Raw genomic sequence first — 17,829 nt, 5'->3', positions numbered from 1 at the left:
ATGGCATTTTTGCACTTCTCGTCCAGAAGGTCCAGGATTCCCGTATTAACTTCCACGAGGCTGAAGCATGCTAGTTGTCAAAGAAATCTATTCTTGTCCAGTCTTGCACCGGGCCAAGAATATTATTATAAATTATATAATTATTATATATTAATTACATTATTATATTTATAATGTCATTTATGGACATGGAGGCAGGCTTGCAGGTGAAAATAACTATTTAACTCCAGGCCTAACATAACATAAGTGAAATATAACTCAAAATAAGGCAACTCAAATGACAAACTTAACTTGAACAGAGAGACTAAGGTGTCAGCCTCTCCCCATAGCAGGCCACATTCTGGCTATTGTGTTAACCAACTCCAGTGCAGTAATCCACCCAAGATACTCCCCATATAGTAATTACATTATTAGAGTTAATGATACATGTTTTCTTATATACTGTGTATCCCACAACCTAATTAGAATCGCCCCAAAAAATAGTGTGTATGCTGGTTGGTCCGACCGTCCATCTGTAACTCCACGTTCAGCAGTTGCTCAATTGTCTAAAAAACACAATACAAAAATCAATAACGCATGTACCTTGCCCAACATCAACTTTATCACCTTCAGATGTGTCTCTACTTCTCATAATCCCAAAATGTTTAAAGTATTTTCCCAAATTTTGGCCTGTAGGCGGCTGTCCTGTGATGCGATTTACATCACAAATGGGCGTCAACATCACAGTCTGTCTGCTTCACACCAAGGGGCTGTAGGCTAGTATACATAATTTAAATTCTAAATGTATATTTAACCACCTCAAGGTTACTTGAGGTGGTTAAATATATGATATTAACCCTTTACTGTTTGGACTCCTTCATGCCAGACGTGAACATTCTCTCAAAGTAAAAGAGCTAAAGTCACATTCTTGGCAAATGCTTTTGTCTGTCTTGCACCGGTCCAAGAATATTAGGCTATTATAAATTCTATAATTATTATAATTATGGTATATATTTATATTTAATGATAATGTTTTTTTATATACTGTTTATGCATAATTTGTATTCAACCATCTCAAGGTTATACTCCATTGATATTAATTAGTGATGCACCACCGATACCATATCGGGTCCCGATATATCGGATATTGTACACAGATAAAAAAATAATAATAAAAAAAGTATAATAAATATTATAAATTTAAAATATAATCACACAATTTTAAGCCCATAAGCAAAGTTTTAGCATATCATTATTAAATAAAGGATATCCCACAATCTTATCTAATTTTATATCTATTCAGTTATCACAAATGAATGCATTATACTGTATACTGTATGTAAGCTATAATCCATATCCATCCTATCTATCTTCAATGGCTTATCTGGAGTCGTGTCGCTGTAGCATAGAGCTAGTGTGTTCCTCCTGTTCCACTTTGAAAACCTGCGTGTTAAATTGTTGCTGGAGCTTCTTGTTGGAATAATTGATGCAAAACTGAAAAGACTCCTTCATGCCAGACGTGAACATTCTCTCATTCTGTTGGATCTCCATCATAGCGTATTCCTGTCCTCTCTTCATCCTCTCCTGCCATCTCATCTTCTCTTTCTTCGTCTCTTCCTGCTCTCTCCTCCTCTGGCAGAGGGGAGGGGACAGGACCGCCACATTTATTGGGACGGCCACGGCCATGCTTCTGAGGTTCAACCACCATGTGCTGTACCGTCATACTGGAGACATCTGAGAGAGAGAGAGGGAGAGAGAGAGAGAGAGAGAGACAGACAGACAGAGACAGAGGATGGAGGATGTTATTGTCAGTATTATTACTCATAATCCTTGTAATCAACTCAAACAAATAGATAATAGCTTCTTGTTGGAATAATTGATGCAAAACTGAAAAGACTCCTTCATGCCCGACGTGAACATTCTCTCAAAGTAAAAGATCTAAAGGAACCTTCTTGGCAAATGCTTTTGTCTGTCTTGCACCGGTCCAAGAATACGTTATATAAATATTATAATTATATATTAATACATTAACTCATTGAGTGCCTATCCCGAATTAGTTCGGGATATATTATCGCATCCCAGAGTGCCTATCCCGAACTAGTTCGGGATATTAAAAAAAAAAAAAAATTGAATTTTTTTTTTTTGAATTTATTTTTTTGGACCCCATCAAATCTAGTGAACATGATTTCAATCGCGATTTTGCATGTTCCACCCCCATACAACCCCATCTAACATACAGGGCAGCCATGTTTGTTTACATAACATGTAAAACATAATGGCGATTATCTCAAGAATGCCTGAACGGATTTCCAATCGGATTTTTTTGTTTGAAAGCTGTGAACAAACTGCACAAATCCACTCCAATGCAATCCAGGATTGCATTGGATTTTTTAGAGCTCATTCTTCTCTGTTTTTTTCCCATGCATGAGGTGTGCAAGGTTTAATCATGGCTAAGTTGACGAAAATAAGGCTTCTAAAATGCTTGGTAGCCAATAGCTAACTTCAATCTAACTTCATCCTCTTCCTGTACATGCACAAAGGAAAGTGTTCAGGCAAGTCATGGCTGCAGGGCTTCTGCATATACCAGCATATCTCTATGGGATTTTCTATGGCCACTGGGCGCCCTCTAGTGGTGAAAGGGGTGGCACTAAATGAGTTAATATATCGTCATTGTCGGGTGAAAAGTCGTCTGCGTAGCGAAACAGGAAGGAGGTCTTCCCCACGCTTCTGTTGCAAATGACTCAATGTCTCTCTGGCCAATGTCTCTCTGGCCATAGCGCTGCTCCACTTTCGCCATCTGGAAACATTTGACATTTTAATATATAGACCAGGGGTTCCCAAACCTTTTTGTCTCGGGGCACCCCATAAATATTTTTTTAATCCGAGGCACCCCTACATTATAATTTTCACTCACAGCACCTTATATTTATAGCATATTGTCGTTGTCGGGTGGAAACCTTGTATGTCCAAAACCATTCGTTTTGTATTTATCATCTGTAAAATGTACTAAACTAGTGAAAACAGCAGATCTACAAGCACACTACGCCTCGCGATGTATGCTTGTAGATCGGCTGTTTTCACTTTGTGCGACGGCCTTGTGTGATGAAGCAGGGCTTTGCTTTGCGAAAAAATTTACACATTTGAAACTTGGAAATACAATACGAGGTTTTCAACCGACAACGACGACATATATTTAATGATACATGTTTTTTTATATACTGTTTATACATTATAAATATAATATCCAAATTAATATATGGGATCGAAATTGAAGAAAATATCTGTGCATCGCTAATACCTGTATTCTGTGCCAGATGCCAAAATGGCTCCAAGGTAGCTGTGCCGAGATTTTGTATGTTTTTCTTTACTATGCAATGAAAAAAAATGATTTTTTTTTTTGTATAATTTTTTTCCCCACGGAAACAGACACAGTTGTTGTGATTCAGTGGCAAAAAGAATTTTGTCAATCGGACAAATGGTTCCAGAGATAGAGCTGTTTGAATGAAAAAAAGTGTCCATCCACTAGAATGGACACACATGAACACACATTTTCTCAATCAGCTAAACGAGGGAGCGAACACACAAACAGAGAAAAGCATCTCTCTGATCTCAGGTCATTTTGACATCTTTAAAAAAAAAAAAAATGTTTTTTTGTTTGTTTGTTTTTTCTATGTAAAAAACACAAAAACCGTCATAAGCCGTCATTGGCACACAGGGCTATTGGAAAAAAAAACGTCATAAGCCGTCATTGGCACAGAATGAGTTAACCCTTCACTGTTTGGATTCCTTCATGCCAGAGGTGAACATTGTCTCAAAGTAAGAGCTAAAGTCACATTCTTGGCAAATTATTTCGCTTTTGTCCGTCTTGGGCCAGTCCAAGAATATTAAAATAATTACTATAATTTTATATCTATTCAACTATTACAAATGAATTTATTATATACGGTATGTAGGCTATAATTCATATCCATCCTATTTATCTTTGTGTCGTTGTAGCATAGAGCTAGTGTATTCTTCCTGTTCCACTTTGAAAACATGCAGATTAAAATGCTGTTCGAGCTTCTCATTGGCGTAGTTTATGCAGAATTGTTCGAATGTTGTTCAGAATGTTGACATATCGTGACTCACCCAGGGGTTTAAGTGGTTAAAGCATGGGTCTTCACCAGGGGGTCCTACTGGGGGGCTGCCAAATCTTTGTGTGATAGGAACTTTCTTTTTTCACATTAACCACTTGGACCCTAGCATCTAAAAGATCTGAAATGCCTTGTTGGCTATTAAGAATAAGTTTAATATGCAACACAATTTTATACAATTATCTGGGGGGGGGGGGGGGGGGGGGTGAAGAGAATATGATAACTAGGCCTAGGGTTTAAGTGGTTAAATAGTTGAAGGCGTGTTGACTTTTGTAAGCCAACAACAAATAATGAATAATACAGGATTAATCGGTCTTTTAGGCCTATACTTGAATTTAGATTATATTACGATTATATTGACTGAAGGTGTGACTCTCTCAATGGTTTTCATTCTCATCAAAGCAGAATGTTTATTTACTGTACTGTGTGTGTGAGACATTAGTGTCTGCATTCTGTACATAATACAATTTGAGAAGGGAACGCGGTGTATTGTGTATACGATGCTGTACATAATGTATGTTTTAGCAAGTAATTAAAATCTGTAAGTGATGTTTCTGTGGTTAAGACGTTTTTGTTTTTTGTTCAAAGGTTAAAGCTCTATGTTGTCATAGTATAATTGCTATAGTGTTTGTTCAGTAACAGGGTCTCCCCTGTCTCCATCTTAAAATTAACTAAACTCAGCATTCCATTATATCCCCCTTTTAATAATACCAATTTGTATTTTGTATCATTTCTATCGCTGATGTGTCACCTTTACAACAAGGTACAGTTTGTAAGCATCGGGCATTCGTGGAACGAGCACCACAGCCAAACGTGTGGGTAGCGCCGATCCAAAAATTGTCAAAATGGCCTGGCAGGCCTGCAATACTGTTCTTTTGGTGTTCACCTTTGTTGCTTGGAGCATTGAATGATTGCACTCTCCCACAGTAATAAGGAAAAGAAAAAACAACACATATTGGCCATTTTTACACTTTGTTAATTAACTTAATTTTAAGCTCAGTGTCAGGGAAGCCCAAAACGGAGTAAATGCCAGCATAACAGTATTTGCCATTTTGGCAAAATTTTGGTTGGCGCTACCCACACGTTTGGCTGTGTAGCTCATGCCTCGAATGCCCCATGCTTACAAGCTGTACCTCCTTGTAAATGTGACGAATCAAAGATAAAAATTATATAAAACACAATACAAATTGGTATTATTAAAGGGGAGATATAATGGACCGAAGTCAAGTTTCCTTTCTTTTTGTGCTGAGTTTAGTAAGACGGCCGAGGTCGTGCAAATTCTTGGCCACCTGGCCAGTGATGCATATCGGACCAGTTACCCATATATGGAGATCCATCTGTATATACTACATCCCTTTTATGCCCATACATGAAGATCCCTGTCTGAACCAGCCAGACAGATATGGGTTGTCTTCCTCCATATATGGGCTTTCCCATGAAGTCCTGTTAGATATATGGGCTTAATATTGATGACATCAGGGATCTCCATATATGGGCATAAAAGGGATTCTGTTAGTGGTTCCCATGACATCACAACATACCATATATTTTATGCCCATACATGGAGATCCCTATCTGAACCAGCCACACAGATATGGGCCATGTTTTGGCCATCTGGCCAGTGTTATACAGTTTATCGATGACATCAGGGATATTCATATATGGGCATAAAAGGGATTCTGGGGAATGAAAATATATGGACTTTTACATAGGTGATGTCACCTGTGATGTCACAGTGATGTCAAGGGAACCAATCCATAGACTGTAAAAATGTGTACACTCACGGCTACACACGGACAAGCTGTGACGTTTCTCATGGTAAACTGCGACCTTCGGTCGCAATAAACTGAAAATATATTTACAGGACTACTGTACCAGACTACAATTACTTCCAACCAGGAGAGAGAATACATTGATCAGCTTCAACTTTGCAGCACCCCAGTCCCATTTTGTCTACTGTTTTGTTTTTATTCGACCGTCAGGTCGCAGTTACTATCAAAACCTCCACCGGCTGTCAGTCAGTCATACAGTCAGTCTGTCTATCCGTCACGTCACACTTTTCCCCTATCTCTGCCACCGTTGCCCCGATCTATGCCAAGCTTTGCACACACTCCTTGGCTGCCATTTCTCACATGGCCCTCTTCTAGCTGGATCTGTCCAATTTCCCATATTCCCTCCTGATTGGCTACCATTGCCTTCCAAAGTTTGAGTCTGCGACCTGACGGTCGCTCATCTCCCGATTTTGGGAGTCTTACTGGTTTTAACTATGTAGTGTTGTTATACCACACACTATATCACACACTTCGTTTTGGGAAAAGAGTCTGGGATTTCAGGAAGAGTTTTCATTTCTGGGGTTTTCCCCAAACCACGTGCCCCAAGCCTACAGAAACCATATGCCCCAAGCATACAACCCTGATTGGCCAACCCTTGAAGGTTGAGGTTTATTAACCAGGCAAATACCACCTTGTACCTCCAGTAACATGGAACTAATCACGTATCACTACATGCTATCAAAATTCAGCATGTGTTAGTGTATAGGCCTACAGTATATAGACTGTAGGCTACATCCGACATACAACACAATGTGTTAGATGTAAAACAAATGTGTCAAAAGATTGTAGTTATAGTCCATAATCAATAAAGTATACTTTTATATTAAATACTTTTATAGTTGCAGGCCAATAGAGTAGGCCTACATGGGGCGCCCGATACCACATAAGGCATTGCCACATTCGTTCGATTCCCGATCCAGACGACCTTTGCCGAATGTCACTCCCCATCTCTCCCCCCATTTCCTGTCAGTATACTGTCCTATCGAATAAAGGCACAAAAGCCCAAAAAACTAAAATATTTAGAGTAGGCCTACATACAGTAGTTCTAAAGGTAACAGTCTGTTCTCCCTCCTGGCCGTTCGCCCATTATTTGTTGCTGTCCGTTCGCCTGGAGGTTTCACCTACCAACTGACTTTCGCCCTTAATACCTTCTAAATTGTTATATAGTTGTAAATACAATTTACAGAATATATGATTGATATCATTAGTTGTGAAAGAGATCAATACTTGTCCTGCATACACATGCACTATTGTACTTGCATGAACTATATATAACATGCAGTGAGTATTAGCTTGCATCACTTATTGAGTAGGCTATATGTCAATCATTTTAGGCTATATACATATCATATGCAGATAATGTTCAGATGGGCCCTAGGCCTACTGTAGAAAGCCATAGGTAAATGAGTGTAACTTGCATTCAGGAGCAGAAAAACGATGTTCTCAACGCAGTGGCGTCAGTTCAGAAAAAGCTAAGGTATGGCAACATGACTGGTGTCTTGCACAAGGCGCGCGCATGCAAGACACCAGTCATGTTGCCATACCTTAGCAACAGGCATGATACATTTATTTTAAGAAGTACATTTTATTTTTCCCCCCGTTTCTACGGTTTCTTGGGCTGGATATGGCAGCCTGGAACGGTTGTTCAAGTGCAGCTAAACTTGGCAGGTTAGTAAACGTGCCACAATTAACAATAATGCATTGCACCTGTGCAGCTGACCTGCGGAACCTGGGAATATACCTTTCTGTCAAGATGGGGAGAATACAAGTGTGGATCATATAATTATAATACCTTGTTAAAGTGACCATTTTGTTAAATTTTGCATTTGTAGTTATTTTTTTTTCATGGATTTATATTTAAAGTTATACCATGTAACTTTTTTTATAAAACAAATCTTAAAATTGTCCTAACTCTTAAATCGCTAGAGTTTTAGAACACCCACTCCGTTATGTTCAGCTTCTGAAGCCTTCTCTTTATATATTTTCTTCTAGCAGTGACAGGGGCGGGATTTCCCGGCAAAATGACGTCATCATACACTACCGGCCAATCACAGCGAGGGTTATACACTGCCGGCCAATCACAGCGCATCTTGAAGTGGGGTCGCTAGCTATCACAATAGGGCGGCCATATTTGTAGGCGCCCGTGTGTCTCTATCTATACTCGGGTGAAACACTCCGTTTCTCTGGACTGCCTGAACGCACAGGAACCAGGGACCCCTCCAAAGATAGATCTCGGCGAGGTGGAGGCAGACGCGGGGGTGACGCGGGGGTGTGAGGCCCGGTCCGCGGCGAAAAACGGCCGAAAGACGCGGACGCTACTGACCACTAGTTGAGCAACTTACACAGTATAGCTTTAAAAGTAACTTTTATTTTCCCCCCTGGACCCATGGCAGCTGCATACCCCTGCCATACCAATTGACGCCCCTGTCTCAACGTTCAGCTGTTCATTTTTCTTTATAGCCATACACTCTGCTGCTATTCCTGTCTAAAAATAAGAACTAATCTTCAAGTTGCGACAAAGGCTGATCTTGACACACTGTTATACTAGGGATTATAATTATGACTCATTACCGTGGCGGTGATGACGCGTGTTATATGATGACTATCTGATAGGAGGATCATCTAACATCTCTCTCTCTCTCTCTCTCTCTCTCTCTCTCTCTCTCTCTCTCTCTCTCTCTCTGCGGCACCGGGCAGAGCGAGAGTCTTGTTTATTGGGTGAGGAGAAAAAAAAAACATCTTCATTCACATCTCCAGAAACACCGAAACACAGGCTATTTTTAGAAGCGGTTACAGCAACAACTGCAACCTACCGAATGCTGTGACTCGGGGTCACTGAAGTGGTGACTTGGGAATTGTTACATTCTCTTGGGCTAGGACAAGACCTATTATAGCATTTTATTTGCTTAACGTTTGAATGATGCTCAATGCTCACCCATCAGATGGTCCATTATAGCTTTAGAATGAGTTCTTGTTCTTCTAACGCCATGGACCAGAGCTACTTCAGATGATGCCTTGCCACTTGGACAGAACAAAATAAATACATAGCCTACTGTAAATAAAATAAATGGCCAATATTATTTAAATTATTAATCTACTTTGTCTCCTCATTTTTGACACTTATTAAACCAGTAAGACTCCCTAATCGGGAGATAAGCGACCGTTGGTCGCTTATCTCCACAAATATCACAACCTCCACCTCTCACGTCATACGGGCAGCCATAGTTACACCTGGAATGTTGAATCTCCATATATGGAGATAACCTACGCATCACACAAAGTCTGACCTCACCAGCCCATACTTGGGCATGGACGACTTATATCTCCATATACGGAGATGGCCATATATGGAGATACGATGACATCACAGAGTCCACAGCTGATGATGTGGCGTGATGTCATACAATACACAAACAAGCCCTATATAAAGGGGCAATTCTCACCAGGGAAGAGAGCATTGCCTGGAATGTTGAATCTCCATATATGGAGATAACCTACGCATCACACAAAGTCTGACCTCACCAGCCCATACTTGGGCATGGACGACTTATATCTCCATATACGGAGATGGCCATATATGGAGATACGATGACATCACAGAGTCCACAGCTGATGATGTGGCGTGATGTCATACAATAAACAAACAAGCCCTATATACTGATGCGATACGATGACATCACAGAGTCCACAGCTGATGATGTGGCGTGATGTCATACAATAAACAAACAAGCCCTATATACTGATGCGGAGATATGAGCAGGGCAAAGGTGTGACGTGTGACGTGTGACCGACCGACCGACCGACCGACGGACGGACGGACGGCCGGTGGAGGTTTTCATAGTAAACTGCTCCCTGACGGTCGCAATAAATGTCCTCCTGTTGTATTATTGCTTACTCATCGCTTTAAATTATTCGTCAGTCTCGAATAGCAGGCGACAGTCAAAGCAATTTAGCCGTGTTGCACAACAGCGACCTCCAAAGTCGCAAGATTCAACAGGGTCACAAGTCGCGGTGTAACGCAGAATCGCCGCTCCACCTTTCAGGAGGATGACAGCTGTACAGTAACACATCATTACACAACATATTGTAGGCTTCGTTCACATCAGATCCGCGCTGCATCGCACACAACAACGTGGACGGATTTTAATGAACAAGAGTGGAATACCGACACCCATGAAGACGATCTGATTCATTAACATCTCCCTATGAGTTGATCTCGCCCTCTTCATCATCACCAGCAGGTAGACATTCATTCAACATCTTCTCTGCCGTGAAGACAGGTTGAAACAAGACCAGCACAAACCAGCCCGGTTCAGAGGTAATTAAAGATCTGTTAATTGTGTGATCGCCATGTAATTAAAACGATGCTTAATTGTCAGTCACCGGATGATAGTGTGATTAAAACAGACACCTGCCATGGGGCCGGTAGGTGCGATTCTTTTTTTTTTTTTTTTTTTTGCTTCACCTAAAAAAGAATTGCCAGGCCTGCCATGGCTGTACATCTGCTGTGATGAAGAATGATGAGCATTATTTAATTTGGCCACAGTCATTTGTGGCCAAATTGTTGTCGATTATTGATTATGTTTAATGGTGATGATGTTGATGTGTTGGCTTGTCATGCAAGCATCTTTTTTGTTGGATGTTGTAAACTTGCTCTAATAATCTATTATGTTTAATAATCTATTAACGTTATTGTGGCCAGGCTCCCCCAAACATAGACAAACTGCATGGCTTTTAAACGCTCATAAGAATTTCCAACGCCATTCCAATAATGTTTGGTTGGACTCTAATGCCATGCAGCAAGTATAGAGCTATGTTTGCTAGAATAGATAATACTGTGATCTGATGACAGATCCAATGAACTACTGTAAATCCATTCCAATGTGAATGATGATGTTTTCAATGGGTGGACTGTACTGACAGCCAGAGCTACTGTATTCTAGAATGAAGCCATCATATAGAATGATGACTGCTCTGTCTCTGTGAGTCATCATCACATAGGCCTACAGTAGGCCTACAGTATAGGCTGCAGGCTAAGCTAAACATGGCTTGAGTTTGTTTATTGGGACAGTGACTATTATGCTGATTGACATCACTAAGTACAAAGGCAAATTGCCCTAGTTGTTACTGAGTCCTATCCATCCTGCACTGTTCATTCAAATGTGCTGTGTGAGCTTGTTTCCCCATTATAGAATAAGTGTTAAATAGATCCATATTCTAGACTCAGTGGTTCTCAACATGTGGGTCGGGACCCCCAGAGGGGTCCCTATAGATCAGTGGTTTCCAAACTATTTTGACTCAGGGCACCCCCCCTGTAAATAACCTTTTCATCTGCGGCACGCCTAAATTACACTGTTAATTTTTAGAATCTTAAATCATATATAGGCCTACACGAGGTAAATATGCACATATTTCCACCTGAGATATGGTAGGGGCTATGTCACGGAGAAACATCCGTTTCCATTCAGAACTGACTGAAAACAACTTTTGACATTTAACCACTTGAACCCCAGCATCCCTATTCTGGGGCGAAGGTTCACCAGAAATAGCCGATCTACAAGCTTGTAGATCGGCTATTTTTGGTGAAGAGAGTTGGCCATAGATGGAAAAATAACTCATCAAGTACAGTGCAAATCAAGTCTGTTTTACAAATCGCAGTGACATGATATTAGTGATATTGATGAATTCCAGCATTATCAAATTATTCTGGCCATATAAGTCCGAAGGTTCATTAGTCCCTTAGATCAGGGGTTCCCAAACTTTTTTGTCTCAAGGCACCCCATAAATGTATATATTTTTTTCCCGATCTACAAGCACACAACGCCTCGCATCGCAAGGCGTTGTGTGCTTCTAGATCGGCTGTTTTCACTAGTTTTGTACGACAGTCTTTACCAAAAGACTTACACATTTGAAACTTTGGGATACGAGGTTTCTGCCCGAGAGTGACAATATTTTAGTGATTACGTTGCGAGGAAAACGTTGAGATAACAGCCATTTTGATTAGAACGGACTGAAAAGAACTTTGTACTTCAAGTTTAAAATGATAATAAATATTTTTTCAAGTGTCCAAATAAATTCCACATACCAAATTATCTCGCGGCACCCCTCGACTGCCGTCACCCACTTTGGAAAACCATGCCCTAGATGACAGTAAAGTAAAGGGACAATGTAAGGACTTCTGAGACCCTTTTAATACTTTGAAAAAAGAGAAAGACATTTCAAAAAGACCATTAATGCATCAAAAGTAATCAACAAATTAGAGACATATCAAACATTGGCCAATTGTCAAATAATATAAGAAAGAGGTAACATCTTATCTGTGGAACCAAGTTATACTAAATGTAATGCCTCAACTCTTGCAATTCCAAGTGCTTGTCAGGGTGGGGGGTCTCCAGTTCAAATAGGACTATTTTGGGGGGATCGCGGCCTGAAAAGGTTGAGGACCACTGTTCTATATCATAATATAGAGCAGGGTTCCCCAATTGGCGGCCCGCGGGCCATTTGCGGCCCGCGGGGGGTACTGTCTGGCCCCCACCAACCCCAGTAATAATGGTGGTATAAGAGCAGCAACAAAACTAGTATATCGTCGTTGTTGGGTGAAAAACCTGTATCTCAAAATGTGTACTTTCTTTCGCAAAGTAAAGCTCTGCTTCATCAAACAAGGCCTTCGCACAAAAGTAGTGAAAACAGCAGATCTACAAGCACACAACGCCTCGCGGCGCGAGGCGTTGTGTGCTTGTAGATCGGCTGTTTTCACTAGTTTAAATCATTTTTAAAATGATAAATGCAAAACGAACGGTTTTGGACATACAAGATTTTCACCCGACAACGACAATATCTGAACTGTCGCTGGAGTAGCGGAACACCGCCGTCGCCACCCGGCAATGTTGTGGCCCTCGGCTTGGTACCCTAGACATAGACATTGGCCCTTGGGGAAAACTAATTGGGGAACCCTGATATAGAGAATCATTGCTCAGTGACAGGGATCTCTCCGTCTCAAAATAGCCTAAACTCAAAATGCCATTTCAGGTCAGGGTACCAATTTCAGCCAATCAGGAGATAGATCTCCTACAGGACAGAGGATACACAAGTGACATTGAAAGTGATGGAAATCAATAAAACAATGAGCAGACACAATTGGAGTTGGAATACTATCAAATTGAAACTGATAAATTGCTACTCCTCTCCGGATCGGGTGACATTTGTAACCGAAACTGAAAATGAATTTTCTATTTATCAACGAGCTGGAGAGACGGGGATGCCCCTGTTATTGAACAAACACTCTATAGCAGTGATTACGATCAGAATATTTTTGGGACCCCACTCAGAATAGCACCAAATTAATGGACCCTTGCGGGTCCATTTGTGCGCTATTCTGAGTTAAATTAACATTGAGGATTTGTGTTTTAAACTGTTCATAGGTGCATTGTGCCTCAAAATAGACACAAATCCTATTCATAATTAGATCATATTTGATCACCCATAATCTGTCTGGATTGTCAATACCTACTCCACTAGAGTTATTTGAGATTTGTATTAATTATTAGTTCAATGTGATGCAGGCAATGCAATTTGTTTGGCTAATTAAAAAACGAGATGTTTCTATGCTTCTTCAAATGGGATTTGAAGTTACAGTGTATAAATATATCAAACATATAATTTTCCGAATGTCTGTCTGAGTGAGTGTCTGTCTGTCACAGCGTTTCTCCTCAGTGGCTGGAGAAATTGATCTGAAATCGCATCACCATTAGCATATGAACAGACCTGACATAACTGTGGTTGTCTGGCCCTGTTACAGATGTTGTCCAAAAATCATGCAGATCGGTACACAGCATCTCTATAGCCATTAAACGAAACGGGTATTTCTTACATTGATGCTCCTACATATTATCATGCAAGCACCAGTTAAAGTTACTTTCCATCCCTCATATACTGTGTGCACAGTGCACATCCCATAATACACACACACTGCACATCGTTAAGGAGCTCATATCTTTGAACGGGTAAGGGCTAGTAAATACTGAATCGAGCAACTTAAAAATGCTCACAATAGGCTGCGGAGACGATAAAATGACCCCAAACATCATTTTAAAGTGAAATGTCCCTTTAACCTGCACTAAAAAAACAATACTAGGATCTCTATATTAAGCCCACCCTCATTTCCCAGTCTACACAGAATCTCTTTGACAAAAATAGCTGATCTATGAGCTCATGAGGTGTCGCGGTGACAGCTTGTGGATCTGCTATTTTTGCCGTTGCTAGACCAAAACCAGGTTAAGTGAACATATCGTCTCTACCAGGGGGAAACCTTGTATGTCCAATACTGTACCTACTTTTCAGGATTCAAATTCAAAAGCATCAAAAGAGTAGCAGATCTACAAGCTTGAAACGTGTCGCTTCGCGCCTTGTTTCAAGCTTGCTGATCTGCTGCTTTTGATGATTTTGTGTGACGCTGTAGTGTGATCATGATCATTTACAAAACTCAGACAGTTAAACTATGGAGAGATAAGAGGTTTCTGTTTCTTTTTAATTTCCTGTCTGTTTCAGGATTGATCTGGACATAGACATAGAAAGGCAGACGGCTCTTCCGGCTCTGGGGCGGTGGGGGCAAGCTTCCGCATGCGTCACAGAAATGGAGGTTTGGTAGGCTGAACGTGATCTACGTAGGCCTGTCAGAGCCAGGTCGGTAAGGGCGGGTCTTTTCGTAACCCAGGATATCGTCGTTGTCAGGTGGAAACCTTGTATCTCCAAGTTTCAAATTTGCACGTTCTTTCGCAAAGTAAAGCCCTGCTTCATCATACAAGGCCGTCGCACAAAAGTAGTGAGAACAGCAGATCTACAAGCACACCGCAAGACGTTGTGTGTCGGTTTTGGACATACAAGGTTTTCACCCGACAACGACGATATGCTTTCGGATATAGGAACAGAGGGCACCTATTCTGACAAGCATCCTTAAGTCCCGGGAAAGACGTGCTGTTATTGGCCAATGGCCAGTAGTCACTTTGAGTGGCAGCGTGCCTTCCTCATTCCCGTCCTCTCGTTTTTACAGGTAGCTCCAATGAACTGCAGCGGCGGATGAGCTATCTATGGTAGAGGTTTTCAAAGTGGGTGACGGGGCACCCTGGGGTGCCGTGACGGCAGTCCAGGGGTGCCGCGAGATAATTTGATAATATTTTGAATTTATTTGGAGACTTGAAAAATTTTAGACTTGAAGTACAAAATTATTTTCAGTCAGTTCTAACCAAAATGGCTGTTATCTCAACGTTTTTGTTATCGCAACATAACCACTAAAATATCGCCACTGTCGGGCAGAAACCTTGCATCTCTAAGTTTCAAATGTGTACGTCTTTTGGTAAAGAAAAGCCCTGCTTCATCATACAAGACTGTTGCACAAAAATAATGAAAACAGCCGATCTACAAGCACAGGGTTAGATGCAAGGCGTTGTGTGCTTGTAGATCGGCTGTTTTAACTTGTTTAGTGCATTTTATAGATGATAAATACAAAACGAACGGTTTTGGACATACAAGGTTTCCACCCGACAACGACGATATGCTATAAATATAAGGTGCTGGGAGTGAAAATTATAATGTAGGGGTGCCTCGGATTAAAAAACAATATTTATGGGGTGCCCTGAGACAAAAAAAGTTTGGGAACCCCTGATCTATGGATCTTTAACCACATGAACCCTAGCATCCCATTGCTGATCAACTGAACATTCAGTGCAAATGGCAGATCTACTGTACGCCCATGTCGCAATTGTGAGCTTATAGATCTGCCATTTTCGGAGAAGATATTCAGTGGTAGGCAACTGGCGGCCCTTCTTCGATCAAATCGGGCCTGACAGTCCCACATAGGTATAGGATGTGGATCACAAAGGCTTTGCATTGATTAAACACGGTAGAATGAATGCAAGGTTCTATTTCCATTCATTGAATTTCATGTTTTCACTGTCAACTTTCCTCTTTAGTCTTTGGGATTAAAAATGTCTCTCACATAAAAAGAAAAAAAAAACTAACCAAAACTGTTTCAGTGCCATAAACAATACATTGTTTCTCTCTGTTCTAAGACAGACCTTGAAACGTGAAAGAGCTTTTGTTCGAGTATGACTGACTGTCTCGATGAAATGATTTTCTTTATTAACTAAATATCCTACAGGTGCCACATCCAAGGTCTGCACAAAATGATTACACAAGCATTTCTGTATGCACCATGTAACATTTTATTCCACACACATTTCTACGAGTAGCTTATTTATTACATTTTACAGCAATGTAATTATTGTATAATAAGGTGATTTGTTGCATGATACATAGACCCTATGAGCCAGCATTCTGCCTGATCGGACTGATAAAATCACTTCTTATCAAAAACATACTTTAATTTGCCTGAAAATCCAGCCCTATATGTCTCTGATCAGAGCAATGGTCGCTGAGTTAATGTTAGAAACTGCTGTAACACTGCTATGTGCAGGGTTCCCACTTCCCACGGTCATGAAATTCCTGGAAATATTTTGAAATTAGAAAAATATTTTTTCCAGTACTGGAAAAGTTTTGGAATTTATCAAGGGTCCTGGAAGGTCCTGGAAAAAAAATAGCTATGTATTGTCTTTGGTTATTGATTTTGTTAATACCTCTGACATGACAAATTAAACATGGCCAAATTGTCAAATATTAGAGGCAGACATTGTGAAAATAGCCGATCTACATTCACAATAGAACCGTGTTATACAAAATTCCTCTACTCTTAGTGCTCGTCAGGGTGGGGGGTCCCCAGTTAAAACATGATTATTTCGGGGGTCACGGCCTGAAAAGGTTGAGAACCACTGGCATGCACTACCTGTCTTTGGGCATTGCGCATAGGAGAAAGCGACCTGTTATTGAGCTGAATTATTGTTACATAGTCCTGGAAATAGGGTTAAATATTCTGGAAAGGTTTTGGAAATGAATTGGTAAAAATGTGTGGTAACCCTGTATGTAGTGCCCCATATGTGTGAAATGTAGCTTGTTTGGTGTGACTATTGTCATGGCAGACCCCTAGTGCCAAGTTTGGTGTGGATTGGAGCAACAGTGGGACTGTGGTCCCCGGGGGCCCTGACTTGACCCCTGCAGGCCGCACAGATCGGAGCAGCAGTGCAGCTCACTAATGTTACGTTTGTGACGTCCACAATTTTAATATAGGACTAGACTTGCAGTCCGCTATGCAGCCTTCATATCCAGCCCTCTATTGTGCTGATCAGAGCATTGGTCACAGAGTTATGGTTCTTTGCTGTAAAGGCCATAACTCGGTGACCTGCTGTAGTGCTCCATATGTGTGCAATTTAGTTTTGTGGGTGTGACTGTTTTCATGGCAATCCCCTGAACAGTGTTTGTGCTGAGTTGGCTGTGGATCGGAGACACCGGCCCCCGGGGACCCCAACGTGGTCCCTGGTGTGGATATTGTGTTCCAAGTTTAAGTTCGGATTGGAGCAACAGTGCACTTCGCAGGTCCACATGTTACGTCTGTAACGTCCACCCACCTTCTAGGCAATTTTTGCGACCATAGGTCGCAGTTTACTATCAGAACCGTCACATCTTGACTGTATCCGTCTGGACGGGTAACCAATGACACTGTGGTTCCCCTGACACATCACTGTCTGTGACATCACTGTGACATCACAGGTGACATCACAGTCATGTCAGATACTCAGAGGAGGGATAACGCCTGCACTGTGGTTCCCCTGACACATCACTGTGACATCACAGGTGACATCACAGTGCAGGGATCTCCATATATGGGCATAAACAGGTGACATCACAGTGGTTTGGCTGGTTCAGACAGAGATCTCCATGTATGGACATAAAAGGGATTTAAAGGAGTAGTTCACCCCCAAAATGACTTTTTTTCT

This window comes from Nannobrachium achirus (genome assembly GCF_963921795.1).
Source record: "Nannobrachium achirus genome assembly, chromosome: 1".
Taxonomy (NCBI): Eukaryota; Metazoa; Chordata; class Actinopteri; order Myctophiformes; family Myctophidae; genus Nannobrachium; species Nannobrachium achirus.
This window is presented reverse-complemented; position numbering follows the sequence as displayed.